This window comes from Rattus norvegicus, chromosome 6 (assembly GCF_036323735.1).
Source record: "Rattus norvegicus strain BN/NHsdMcwi chromosome 6, GRCr8, whole genome shotgun sequence".
Taxonomy (NCBI): Eukaryota; Metazoa; Chordata; class Mammalia; order Rodentia; family Muridae; genus Rattus; species Rattus norvegicus.
In genome coordinates, this window is record NC_086024.1 from 121083506 (window position 1) to 121098525 (window position 15020).

General features: G+C 37.4%; 1 long non-coding RNA gene across 1 annotated transcript in view; it reads right to left on the reverse strand.

Moving 5' to 3' along the window:
• Nucleotides 1–2077: 2077 nt before the first annotated feature.
• Nucleotides 2078–15020, reverse strand: part of LOC134479291 (uncharacterized) — a 51095-nt gene continuing 38152 nt past the window's right edge. Inside the window, exon 2 of the long non-coding RNA XR_010052417.1 lies at nt 2078–2240. This is a non-coding gene — a long non-coding RNA (uncharacterized LOC134479291). The remainder of the gene's footprint in view (nt 2241–15020) is intronic.

Below are 15020 nucleotides of genomic sequence, written 5' to 3' on the forward strand. Positions count from 1 at the left end.
AGTTGTACTTCTCTTAAGCACCATAGGGTCTTGAGTCATAGAAGTTCTCACTATTTTCTATCCGACCCTTCGTTTTTCTCATCTTGCTTTACTCTGATGATAGTTGGAATTGTCAAAGTTCAATACTATAAATCAAAGCCTTCCAACAGGTTCAAATTCAAGCCTCTCCTTGCACTAGCATTATTTATCTGATAAAAGATCCCTGAGCCTCCAAGTGTTTTGTATCAAAAAAAAAAAAAACAAACAAAAAAAACAAAACAAAACAAAAAAAAACTGTAGACGAGAAACACAGAAATTGATCCGTTATCTCCTAAGATTTGAGTTCTGGGAGACAAAGACATCTATAGTCATACCACCTAGGTCTCTATAAATAATGGAGGGTGGGCCTATCATGGTATGGGGGGAAAAGCAGCAGATTGCTTACTGATTTCTGAGAAGAGGAGTTATTCAATCTGTAAAATAGATGAAGAGCTTTTAAATTCTTTGTACTCCAGCCAGAGCTCCTCTTTTGTCTTCATTATTTATGAATTACTGTATTCCTAACACTCCCTTTTCTACTTTTATAAATCACTACCCTTCTAATCATCTTTTAATTATTTTATTCTACACGTGAATAGATTTATGATGTTCAAATTTCCTCCTGCTTTGTTTTCAAGAAATAATATTATAAACTGACACTGTTATTTTCAAAAATGTTTGCTTACTCTTCAAAACCTCAATTTTGCAGGAAGATAAGGAAAAGAGACCAATAAATGCCTATACAAAGTCAGATGAGTTTAATGGACACTGAGATACTTGGCAGATATATATTTAAAGGATAAAATATTCTGGTATTATGAATGCCTAAACAGGATAACTTCAAATTAGTTAATCCAATGCTAACATTAAGTAATCCAGTGTGAAGACTTGGTGATCAGTCAATTAAAAAGAGGAAACACTGAGAAACCTGTTTGTGTTCATTAAATGCTGTTCACCATAATTGTGTGGCAATCACTGTGAAGTGGAAAACCAGTGTGAATGACTTGAGTAGCAGGGATATATATTGATAAACATGTATGAAATATTGAAATACATTATCTTGCCATTCTTGAAATAAAATATCTGCAAACCAGAAGGTAGAATACAGGGCACAACCACTGGGGAACATGATTTCTTCGGCCCATTTATCTGTATTCAAAGATAATATTTCTATGCTTCTAGAAGACAACCACCTCTTAAGACATTCTTATATCAGTCGCCATCATCTATACTTCACCCCATACCTCTGAAAAGTAACATGAACATAGGTTTTTCTTTATCTGAGAACCAGCAAGTCAGAAAATGAACACATATGAGGCACATTGAACTTTGAAATTCAGGGAGCTACTCTCTTTGGACCAGTACATGATTCTCTCCTAGATTACAATCATAGCTGGCAAGAAAGAAAAAGAGAAACAATTTGTCTATTGAGGCCCTTGTCCAGAGCATTGATAGGGCCAAGATTTGAAAGGGAGCTGAAATTGCATTACTTTCTTGCAAATGTGAATTATCATTTTTCTTGTCAAGTTGTTCTCATCTTTTGATAACACAGAGGATGATATGTTCTTGGAGTATTTATCATGGCACTTAACCCACTCTGAAAGCAAACTCTAATTCCCTTAGGAGAGCTTCCATTACCAAGTTATCCAATATTCATTTTGCCCTAAGTGCAACCTCTAAAGATAAAGTCCAATTTAAATAATCAATTCTTCTTAATCATCCCACCCAACAATGACTGGAAATGACTCCAAAGAAAAGAAGAGTAGGCTGATCAACTTGGAATACTGCATTATATCTCAAATTTGGAAGTGATTTTCTTCATTGTGAACAAATTTGAGCGGACATGTAATTCATTGAAATTGTTTCCAGAGGAAATACAATGTAAAGTACATCAAATTATTCAAATCAATTCATGAGTTTATCTTAAATCCTGCAATTATTTTTGAATCAGATTTTCATGACATGAACATATAATCCAAGTGTATGTTTTTGTTGTTGGAATGATTTCAGAGTTAGATAATAGAATTTGGAAAATTAACTGACTGTGTTGACATTACAAAAAATCTAAAAGTGTAAGTTTATTTAAAAAATATACATGTTGGGGCTCGGACAATTCCATGAAGTGATGATATGTGGATTACTTTTGCTTTTTAATGTTTCATTGATCAAGACCCTCAACAGCAACTGCTCACAGTGGCACTGTGAAGTTGTAGGCACCAGCACTGAAACAAAAGAAAAAAAATAATGCATGATTATAATAATTCAGTTTTTCATGATACCCTGCTCTTGATTATTTTTTAACTTTGTTCTTACATATAACCCACAAACTGGGCAAAAGGAGAACTGAACTCATGAAAATCTATAAGTCTTTGAGAGAAGTCTTATAGTCACAAATGCAAATGTCATATTTAAATAGCTTCAGAAATCTGGACAAAGGCATCCTTATAATTAGCTTTAAGATATCACGGGCATCCATTCCTGAGATGCGTGCTCAATTTACAACCAGCTTCTAGTCCTTCAGGCTCTCACTTTAATCCTTCAGAGAAATCCTTGACTGTCACTCCCCAAAGATCCTCTCATGTAATAGTCACCAATTAAACTTTTTAATTGTGTAGTAGAAGACAGAGAATATTAAGGGTACTCGCCAGAAGCAGTTGAAATTTTTAATTAAATCTTTATCATAAAAAGTTGTAATATCTTTTAAAACTTAGCAAATGACAGTAAGTCGAGAAATCAAATTGGAGTTACTATTCAAGATCACTGAAAGTGTGTGTTTGTGTGTGTATATGTGTGTGTATGTGTGTGTGTGTTTGTGTGTGTGTATTTAATATACATTTTTGTGTGGTCATCTTAATCTAGGATATGGATGACTTTTCATTTATTTTGATTCACTTTTTTCACACTCAATATATAATAAAAGGAAAAACTGCTTTTATCTCAATCCTGTTCAATCATATAACTCTCCATTGCCCTTGTTGATTTCAAGAAAGTGAAAGCGGGAAAGGGTGGGTTGCAATTCTTAGTTGTAACTTTTCTTGTTAGGTGATTGTGTATCAAGTTTTTCATTTACAGATAAAGGTACAAAATGATTGTGAGGGTATAATATCTGAGGTCACTAGCAGGAAGAAATAAGAGCAGGAGAATATGTATATATCACATGTGTATGTGGATATACATGTACATGTATGCACATAAATGTTATTACAAAGAGACAGCCTATATCGTTCTAAGACTGACACAACTTCTCCAATCATCAGTCAGTTTGGAGATGATTGGAAGAAGACAAAAGTTCTAGGATTAATCTAAAATCTAGAGGAGGAGCAAGGGTGATAAATGAAGTTAATCTCAGTCTCAAAGAGACTGATGTATGTTAAGATCAATGACAATGAGTTATTCCATCCCAATCTTCATCAGACTTGACAAGGCTATTTCACATTAGAAAAAATAATCTACTTGTCTCAATCTGTGTGGATCAGAAGCATCCTTATATATTCACCCACCCCATGTAGTATCACCTCAAATTTCTAACAATCTGTGGGATGAATAAGAAAAAATTTAAAATTAGTTATCATGTGGAGGAGAGCTATGATAATTTAAGGTAAATTATATCTCAGAATGTCACCTCTCTGTAATGATTCATGTCCATTGCAATGAGATGTTTGCTCTGAAAATTTCTAGCACATTTATACTTGCTGAATACAATGCTGAATTTTACAGAAAGTAAAGTGGGCAATGATTCTGAATTAATAATTAGATATCAAGAAACATGTTTCTAATTTATAGAGTAGATAGAATATGGTGACAGAAGATTGGAAGAGACTAATTTCAAAAGTTAAAAGTGGAATAAAGAAATAATTGTTTTAATGAAACAAAGAATACACCTATGGTCTAACTCTTCCTATAAAATAGAGGATGGACCTGAAGGTCTGGATGGGAGTGAGCTTGTTATAACTCGTCAGTTTTCAACAATTTGAAACAAATTTGACTCTGAAGCCCAGGGTATTTCTTGAATGAAGAAATGTGGATTGTTATTCCTCTCATGTGATTTTCGTTGAGCTATTTTGAAGGTCTCAAATATTTCAATGGAATCCTATAGACTTTTCAGAGCATATAATTTGCATTAAGATATTTCTCATCTTTCTACAAGTTTCTGGCCTTAAAGGTATGGTTATTCAGGGAATTTGTTGCTCATTGAATACAACTGGCCAGTAAAATAATAAATATCCATTATAAACTTGAAATCAAATTCCAAACATTTTTTGCATGAGCTGATTACTGTTAACATATGTAGTTTCTCCACTTAGATTATGTCATATTAGCCGTTGTGTTTAACATGTCCATAATTGTGGGACAGTGAAAGGTATCCTGGTTTCTGGTTGAGGAGGCCTGAGATCCTGGTGACCCTGAAGAGATGGTAGGTGTTTCGTCTGACTCCCAGAAAACCAGGCTGTTCACTAGCTGCAGTCCTCCATCAATTTGTGACCACCAGTCACATAAGGGCCCTTTACAGGTAAAGGATGTGACCACTCACTTAGGTTCAAAACAGATCTCTATGATAATGAGGTACCCGAAGGCTTGGATGCTTAGTCAATTAATTTCTCGTCTTAATCACTGCTTCCTGCAAAAGGTATTTAATTTCAGGCCCACTCATATAAGTGGGGTGTGGCTTTATTCATCCACTTTCCACCATAAAAATAAACACCTTGAAACCATGGATTGCCTCTTTTAAAACAAAATTCTCATAAATATTTTCTGTATTTACATTTCCTTTCCCCCCAAAGCCCTACCCCTGCTTCTATGAGGATGCTCCCACACCCACCCTACTCTAACTTCAACCCCTTGCCATTACCGTACATTGAGGAAATAAGCCTTTATATGACTAAGAGCTTTTCCTCCTATTGATGCTGGACAATGCCATACTCGGCTACATATGTGGCTGGAGTCACGATCCCTTCCATGTGTACTCATTGGTTGGTGGTTTAGTCACCGGGAGCTCATGTGTGGTGTGGTTGGTTAATACTGTTGTTCTTGTGAGGTTGCAAACGCCTTCAGCTACTTCAGTCTTTTCTCTAGCTCCTCCACTGGGGTAGCCTTGTTCAGTCCAATGGTTAGCTGCAACCACTGCTCATCTGTATCAGTAGTGCTCTGGCATCCTTAGTTATTGGGAAAATGCAAATCAAAACAACGCTGAGATTCAATCTCACACCAGTCAAAATGGCTAAGATCAAAAACTCATGTGGCAGTAGATGCTGGTAAGGATGTAGAGAATAGGAACATTCCTACATTGTTGGTGGGATTGCAAGATGGTACAAACACTCTTGAAGTCAGGCTGGAGGTTCCTCAGAAAACTGGAAATAGTACTTCCAGAGGACTCAGCTATACCACTCCTAGGCATACACCCAAAATATGCTCCATCATATAACAAGGATAAATGTTCCACTATGTTCACAGCAACCTTATTTATAATAGCCAGAAGCTGGAAAGAAGCCAGATGTCCTTAAACAGAGGAATGGATACAGAAAATATGGTACATCTACACAATGGAATACTACTCAGCTATTAAAAACAATGATTTCATGAAATTCTTATTCAAATGGACGAAATTAATAAATATCATCGTGAGTGAGGTCACCCAAACACAGACACACACAGACACAGACACAGAAACAGACACACAGACACACACAGACACACACAGACACACACAGACACAGACACACACACACACACACACACACACACACACACTCGGTATGATAAATGGATATTAGCCCTAAAGTGCAGAATTCCCAAGATACAATACACAGACCACATGAAGCCAAAGAAGAAGGACGACCAAAGTGCGGATGTCTCATTCCTTCTTAGAAGGGAGAACAAAATACTTATGGGAAGAAATACAGGGACAAAAAGTGGAGTAGGGACTGAAGAAAAGGCCATCCAGAGACTGTCTCACCTGGGGACCCATCCCATATGCTGCCACGAAACCCAGTCACTGTTGCTGAAGCCAAGAAGTGCTTGCTGACAGGAGCCAGATATGGGTGTCTCCTGAGAGGCTTTGCAGGGCCCTCCTGATACAGATGAGGCCTGCCTCTTTTTATCCGTTTCTGCATTGGGAGCCACAGAGAAAGCCTTTGCCTACACAGCTGCAGCCCAATTTTCCCGTTGTCCAACCAATGACTACTCCCATCAGGACCAGCTGGAGGCAAACCTTCTTTTCCCCCTGGGCTCCAGACTAGATCCAGCTAAGGGGCCGCCACTGAATTCTTAGCTCTTTGGCAGTGTTCCAGTGGTGCCTGGATGCCCAAGAGCCAGAAAAGATGAAGGTTGCAGCCTCCTCGCAGGTCTGGGAATCCCCAAGCCAGTTCCTACTGTGTCCTGATCCCAGACTGTGCTTCCCAACCTCTGGAGTGGTGTCCTGCTGCTTCCCACAGCCTGACACCTGCCTGGAGGAAGTGGTGCAGAGGTGGCACGAAGTAAGCTTCCTCAAACTTCCCACCTTTGGCCTCCCAGAGCTTCCCGATCCCTGTGGCGCGAGGGACACAAAACCCCACTAATGCTACAATGGGCATCAGATAATCCTACACATAGTAAATAGTAGAAAAAACATATGTAAAACCATTTATTATTTTATTCGCATATTAATTGAATTTTGAAATATTTTCTGTTTCTTTTTGCATTTTTAAGAAAATATAATTGTACTGGTCAATATTTCTCTACTAGCTAATATTTGATATATGTTGATTCTGTTCTAAAATCTGTTCTTTCATTACTAATTAAGATATTATGTATTTCCAGACAGACTTATCAAAAACTATATATAATATGTATATAACATATAGAGATATAAGGAAATATATAGTCTCTCTATATTGTATATAAACAAAAGATAAAAATCAAGCAAGATATATGTGTTATTTGCCAAAGACAGTGTCTAAAAACAGAGAGAATTTTTTTTCTTTTAGGAGCATTAATGGTTATGCATGTTCCTTGTTGGTTAACATTTATTAATCTCAGCGTTACACCTTTTAACACTTGGAGCGTTTGCATTATTTGTCACATGTTAAACAAAGAATCAAGGGGTAGGTGAGATGGCTGAGCCGTTAAGATCATGTCTTGCTCTTCCAGAGAAATTGGGTTTTGAATTCCATCACTAACACGGTATCTCAAACTATCTATATCTCCAATTTGAGGGTATCTAATAGCCTTTACCGGCCTTCATGAGCACCAAAAATTCAAGTAATAAACAGAACTGTATACAAAGAAAAGACAAAATTGGAAATATTTTTAAAAAACCAGACCTTGGAAAAAACCAAAATAAGCATATATATTTTTTTTTCACAGAAAACAAGTGACATTGGTAGGATGCACCAACAAGCTCAATCTTTCTTCATTTGATCTCATTTTCACATACTTCCTTTTTTCTTCTATTTTCTCATGAAATTTTTGTGTAAAGTTCGAACTCCATGTTGTGAAGTAAGAAGACGACACTAACTTATGGATTAGATACTGTGCTCTTGAACTGGGTGATTATAAGAGAGCTTCAGGGGTTAGTAGGGAAAATCCAGCAGGTGTTAACAGTGATGTTATATGGTATATACTCATGGTAGCAGTCAAAAAATGTAGGAGGAAACAAAGTAAAAAGAAAGAAGTTTCCCTGTCTGCCTTCCCCAATCCTATGTCTTTTAGTATAGGATATACTGACCCTTCTTTATTTTTCTTTCTATTCTTTTCTTAGATTATTTTAATTCACATTTCGAATTTTATCCTCTTTCCTTGTTTTCCCTCCAGAAATCCCCATCCCACCCCCTCTCTCCCTGCTTCATTGATGGCATTCCCCTACACTGGGACATCAAGCCTTCACAGGATCAATGGCCTTTCCTCGCATTGAGGCACTACAAGGCCATACTCTGCTACATATGCAGCTGGATGCATCAATCCCTCCATGCGTACTCTTTAGTTGGAGGTTTAGTCCCAGGGAGCTCTGGTGGGTCTGGTTTGTTGATACTGTTGTTCTTCCTATGGGGTTGCAAACCCCTTCAGCTACTTCAGTCCTTTCTGTAACTGCTCCACTGGGGAACCTGTCCTCAGTCCAATGGTTGGCTGTGAGCATCCACATCTGTATTTGTCATGCTCTACAAAAACCTCTCAGGAGACAGTTATTCCTGGCTCCTCTTGGCATCCCCAATAGTATAGTGACTTTATATGGAATGGATCACCAGCTGGGGCAGTCCTTGGATGGCCTTTCCTTCAGTCTCTGCTCCCCTCTCCAGCTGCTATGAACAGAGTGGAGCACTTGTCTTTGTTGTATACTGGAACACCTTTTGGGTATATGCCCAGGAATGGTATAACTGGGTCCTCAGGTAGTTCTATGTCCAATTTTCTGAGGAACTGCCAGACTAATTTCCAGAGTGGTTGTACCTGCTTGCAATGCCACCAACAATGGAGGAGTGTTCCTCTTTCTCCACATCCTCACCAGCATCTGCTGTCACCTGAGTTTTTGATCTTAGCCACTCTGACTAGTGTGAAATGGAATTACAGGGTTGTTTTGATTAGCATTTCCCTGATGACTAAGGATGTTGAATATTTCTTTAGGTGCTTCTCAGCTATTTGATATTCCTCAGTTGAGAATTCTTTGTTTAGCTCTGTACCCCATTTTTAACAGGGTTACTTGATTCTCTGGAGTATAACTTCTTGATTTCTTTGTATTTTGGATATGAGCACTCTATCAGATGTAGCAGATATAGGTAGACTTTTTACCAATCTGTCGGTTGCCATTTTGTCCTATTGATAGTGTACTTTGCTTTACAGAAGCTTTAAATTTTATGAGGTACCATTTGTCTATTGTTGATCTTATAGCATAAGCCATTGGCATTCTATTCAGGAAATTTTCTCCTGTATCCATGTGTTTGAGGCTCTTCCCCACTTTCTCATCTATTAGTTTTAGTATATCCTGTTTTATGTGGCGGTCCTTGATCCACTTGTAATTGAGCCCTGTACAAAGAGATAAGAATTGATCGATTCACATTCTTCTACATGCTGAACTCCAGTTGAACCAGCAACATTTTTGAAAATGTTGTCCTTTTTCCACTGAATGATTTTAGCTCCTTTGTCAAAGATCAAGTGACCATACGTGTGTGAGTTCATTCCTGGGACTTCAATTCTATTCCATTGATCTACACTGCCTATCTCTATTCCAATACCATACAGTTTTTATTACTAATGCTCTGTAATACAGCTGGAGGATAGGGGTGGATATTCCCCCAGAAGTTTTTTTTTTTTTTGAGAATAGTTTTTCTATCTTGGGTTTTTTTGTTATTCCAAATAAATTTGCAATTTGCTCTTTCTAACTCTAAGAAAAATTGAGTTGAATTTTGATGGGGATTGCATTGAATCTGTATATTGCTTTCAGCAAGACGGACATTTTTATTATATTAATCTTGCCAATCCATGAGCACGGGAGACCTTTTCATCTTTTGAGATCTTCAATTTCATTCTTCACACTCTTGAAGTTCTTGACATACAGACCTTGCACTTGCTTGGTTAGAGTCACACCAATCATACTAATAGCGGCTATTGTGAAATTAGGCTATTGCCCTAATTTCATTCTCAGCCTGTTTATTCTTTGAATAGAGGAAGATTGGTGATTTGTTTGAATTAATGTTATATCTAGCCATTTTGCTGAAATTGTTTATCAGGTTTAGGAGTACTGTGGCAGAATTTTAGGGGTCTCTTATGTATACTATCATATTATCTGCAGATAGTGATATTTTGACTTCTTCCTTTTTAATTTGTATCCTTTTTCCTAACATGCAACACTGAGCTCATATGATAACATCTAAACTAGTTCATCTATTTTCTTCTTAAAATGCCCTTGGTATGCATGTATCTCCTTATATTCTTCTTCTATTTTTGATCCAAGCTAAAAGCATTGTTAATTCTTGTATTGTCTTAAGTGATTTTCAACAATCCTTTTCAGTTCTAACTTTCCACGTGTGTTGCCTTTTAACTTAGTTATGCATAATCCATGTTTACCTAGATTTGTGATGGTATAAAAGAATACTGTAGCCATTTACTTGTGAATAACTGATTTGAGGTAATGGACTACAAACAGGCAAGCAAGGGCTTGTTTTCACAATTTAATATTTTTTCACTGACTTTTAATCCCAGCAACTAGAATAATTCTTGTTTATATAAATTCACTACAAAAAGTTATAGTATAAGTCAGAGGAATTAGGAATTTTTTGTCCCTAAATATTAGAATCATGTCTTTTAGGGATATGGGGGATACACATTGCCTTACTAAATCTACAATTTTAATTACATAGAGATGGCTTACATAGAAGATGAGATTCATGTACACAATTCCTTAAAAAAGTGCATCCTAGTAATAAATGGTTCCTCTTGGGTATGAGTTGGATTAAGGAAGAGCAAATTGTAAATAAATGTAGTTTGCAGCGTAATTTAATTACCGGATGAGGAATTCAGAGATATGATTATTACGATCTTTATAGCACTAAGATATTCCTTCATGATTTTATGGAAAAAACAATGCATTGGACTGGTTTCATCGATTGCCTTCAAAATGCTTTATTTGTCCCATTCACTCCATTTTTACTTCTGTCTTTTTAGCACTATATCTTTATCATAATACTGGTTGAATAGCTGAGGCAAGGTGTTTCTTTAAAATAAAGAAGCAAGTCAATAACAATTCTGTTTTAAACAACAGAAAATGCATGACTGCAGGACAGAAAATATTAGTCCTATACAGGACCGTCTTTAGGTCAATATTACAGTTTTCTCTAGTTGCTTAGTTTCCTTAACAAATAGTTCACATTCTCCAGTGTTTAGTGCACAATAAATCCCTGACAGGGCTCATTTAGCAGTCATAATGCAAAGATTTATTCTCTCTGCAGCCTTAGAAGCTCTGCCAATACTCACACAATTTTATATTTTAAACTTCTGCAATTCAAAGCTATGTGATAGGAAGAAACTACCATCACAAACTTGGAGGTGAAAACATTCTAGAGAGTTTAAAGTGACTGATGAATACACCAAGGGCATACCCTTCCAGCTTGGAGAGGCTCTTTTTCCTCAGCTCTAGGGTACACATTTCTTTTCTCCAACAAAAATCAATCAACTTTGACCCAAGTGATGATTTAAGCTCTAGACTTCTGTAAAAATTCTGCTGTCTTTTAGATGTGAGACTTTTGTAAACTGGAAATAAAAAATTAAACTCCGAGATTAGACAGTGGTACATCCTGTTGAAAATCTTGTGTCCTGCCATGTCTCATAGTGAACATACTAAGAGAAAGCCATAAACTCACCACAATGTCCTTATTTGAGAAATATAACAATGCCCAGTGTATTGCTCCTTAATTCTATTCTATAGGAACTCTGGCTTGATAAGTGTTTATCACTATACAACACTTACATGGCCTGCTTCCTTTGCTTTTACGATGTTTTAAAAATGTGCTTGTAAATTTCTCATAAGCCTCTGAGCTTTAATTAAATGTTATTGTGATTTGCTGATTAATAGCTTACTGTTGGATGAATAAGAAATCACATCCATATTTTGGTTCTCCTTACATACTTTTGTCCAATTGTAGATGAGACAGTCATACTCCTATTTTAAGAGTTTCTTGATATTAACATAAGCTGACCAATTGGATAAAAATCACAGAAAAAATAATGTATGTAATTAGTTATATTATGTGTAGGTTAGTCACTAGGCTATAAAGAAGTTCACTTCATAACATGAATATGTCATATCATTGCTCTACTATTTGTTTAAACCTTTTAGGAACCCCATATTTCTTTACTAAGAGATAATTGCCATTAAGCTAAGCTAAATTAGTTTAAAATATATTTAACAATATTTTGATCTGGAAACTACTCCAAGAAATGTATTTCTTCCATTTTACAAAATTTCATAAACTAAAATATGTGCATCATACTGTAGACACATATCCAAGATTTCAATGGGCACTGCCTTAGCTTCTGAAAAGGCCAATTCCGTAATTATACATTTGTTAAAACTCATGCACATTATGGGAATAGCCATATAAATTAAGACAGACAATGACACCCATAAGTCTCTAATATGATGAATCATGTTTTTTAAACATATTTCAATATAAAATATGTTACAGGCATGTTACATAATTCTATAGGAAAAGCTTTTATAGAGAGATCTAATTCAACTGTAAAAGCAATGCTTAACAGACAAGGGGGGAAAACAAAAGCCCTCAGATATAAATTGCCTAGTGCTTTCTTAACCTTAGATTTTTAAATGCGGTTAATGAACAAAACATTATGGCTGCTGAAAGACATTGGATTGTGGGGGAAAAACTGCTAAACTTAACCAGCCTGTTTATTTTAAGGATGTTCTGACATCAGAATGGAAAACTGGAATGTGTTATACTGGGGTAGTGGTTATAATCATATTTCCACAAGAACAGTAAAACTATGGGTTCTTTCCAAGTTGATAAAAGTGAGACATGACAAACGGAGAACTCCTTAAGACCATGGTTATGGACAGGAAGAACAAGACTAAAGATTAACAAGATAGGTGACATATATGTCTCTGTATGCTGAAACATTTTACATATAATATATATACATATATATACACATATATATATACATATATATGTCCAATAACACTTATTGAGTAACAAGTTCTCATGACTTGTTTTTATATACCATGCTTTAAGATTGCATAAATGGAAATTTTTTTTATCTTTATTAACTTGGGTATTTCTCATTTACATTTCGATTGTTATTCCCTTTCCCAGTTTCCTGGCAAACATCCCCCTAACCCCTCCCCCTCTGCTATATGAGTGTTCCGCTCCCCACTTCGCCCCATTACCGTCCTCCCTCCAAAAATCACTTTCACTAGGGGTTCAGTCTTGGCAGGACCACGGGCTTCCCTGTCCACTGGTGCTCTTACTAAGCTATTCATTGCTACCTATGAGATTGGAGCCCAGGGTCAGTCCATGTATAGTCTTTGGGTATTGGCTTAGTCCCTGGAAGCTCTGATTGGTTGGCATTGTTGTTCATATGGGGTCTCGAGCCCCTTCAAGCTCTTTCAGACCTTTCCCTGATTCCTTCAACGGGGGTCCCGTTCTCAGTTCAGTGGTTTAATGATGGCATTCGCCTATGCATTTGCTGTATTCTGGCTGTGTCTCTCAGAAAAGATCTACATCTGGTTCCTGTCGGCCTGCACTTCTTTGCTTCATCCATCTTGTCTAATTGGGTGGCTATATATTTATGGGCCACATGTGGGACAGCCTCTGGATGGGTGTTCCTTTTGCCTCTGTTTTAATCTTTGCCTCCCTATTCCCTGCCAAGGGTATTCTTTTTCCCCTTTTAAAGAAGGAGTTATCCATTGTTGGTGGGATTGCAGACTGGTACAACCATTCTGGAAATCAGTCTGGAAGTTCCTCAGAAAATTGGACATTGAACTACCTGAGGACCCAGCTATATAGTGTATCTCTCTTGTGTATATACCCAAAAGATGCCCCAACATATAACAAAGACACATGCTCCACTATGTTCATAGCAGCCATATTTATAATAGCCAGAAGCTGGAAAGAACCCAGTTGCTCTTCAACAGAGGAATGGATATAGAAAATGTGGTACATCTACACAGTGGAATATTACTCAGCTATCAAAAACAATGACTTTATCAAATTCATAGACAAATGGATGGAACTGGAAAATATCTTCCTGAGTGAGGTAACACAATCACAGAAAAACACACATGGTATGCACTCTTTGATAAGTGGCTATTAGCCCAAATGCTCGAATTACCCTAGATGCACAGAACACTTGAAACTCAAGAAGGATGACCAAAATGAGAATGCTTCACTCCTTCTTTGAAAGGGGAACAAGAATACCCTTGGGAGGGAATAGGGAGTCAAAGTTAGAACAGAGGCAGAACCCATTCAGAGCCTGCCCCACATGTGGTCCATACATATACAGCCACCACACTGTTAGCTGGATGAAGCAAAGAAGTGCAGGCTGACAGGAACCAGATGTAGATCTCTCCTGAGAGACACAGCCAGAATACAGCAAATACATAGGCGAATGCCATCATTAAACCACTGAACTGAGAACGGGATTCCCGTTGAATGAATCAGAGAAAGGACTGAAAGAGCTTGAAGGGGCTCGAGACCCCATATGAACAACAATTCCAACCAACCAGAGCTTCCAGGGACTAAGCCACTACCCAAAGACTATACATGGACTGACCCTGGACTCCAACTGCATACGTAGCAATGAATAGCATAGTAAGAGCACCAGTGGAAGGGGAAGACCGTGGTCCTGCCAAGACTGAAATCCCAGTGAACGTGATTGTTGGTGGGAGGGCAGTAATGGGGGTAGAATGAGGAGGGGAACACCCATAGAGAAGGGGAGGGGGAGGGGCCAGGCGGATGTTGGCCCGGAAACCAACCGGGAAGGGGAATAGCAATTGAAATGTAAATAAGAAATACTAAAGTTAATAACGATGAAAAAAATAAAGGAGTGAAGCGTTCGCAGGTTCGCAGCATAAATGGAAATTTAAACTGTAGTTTGATTGTGTGATCAAACTAATCTCTAAGGAAAGGCAGTTGCCTGTTGATTTTCCTTAACTGATTTGTGCATACTGCCCATTCCACATGGATGTCTTTACAGAGCTATGTGTTGCTCATAAAGTTTACGTATTGCAGAATGAAAGAGGAAAAATACAGCCCTGACAAGGTTCACCCTCTGGGATGCTGAGTTTCTAGGACCTTCCATTCGAATTACTTGTTCGATTCTACCTCCACAGCTGTTTCCTCTAGGCTGTTTCCTCTAAAGACTTGCTTCCAGGACATTTCCACAAGAGGTAGCTCACCTATCCAGATTTCAGGCTCTTATAGTCAGGATGCAGCTGAGTCATCAACTTTCTCAGCACAGAGACACTTGAAAGCAAATGATGCCACCTTGCTCTCCTTTGACAAAACCAATATCCATTTTCC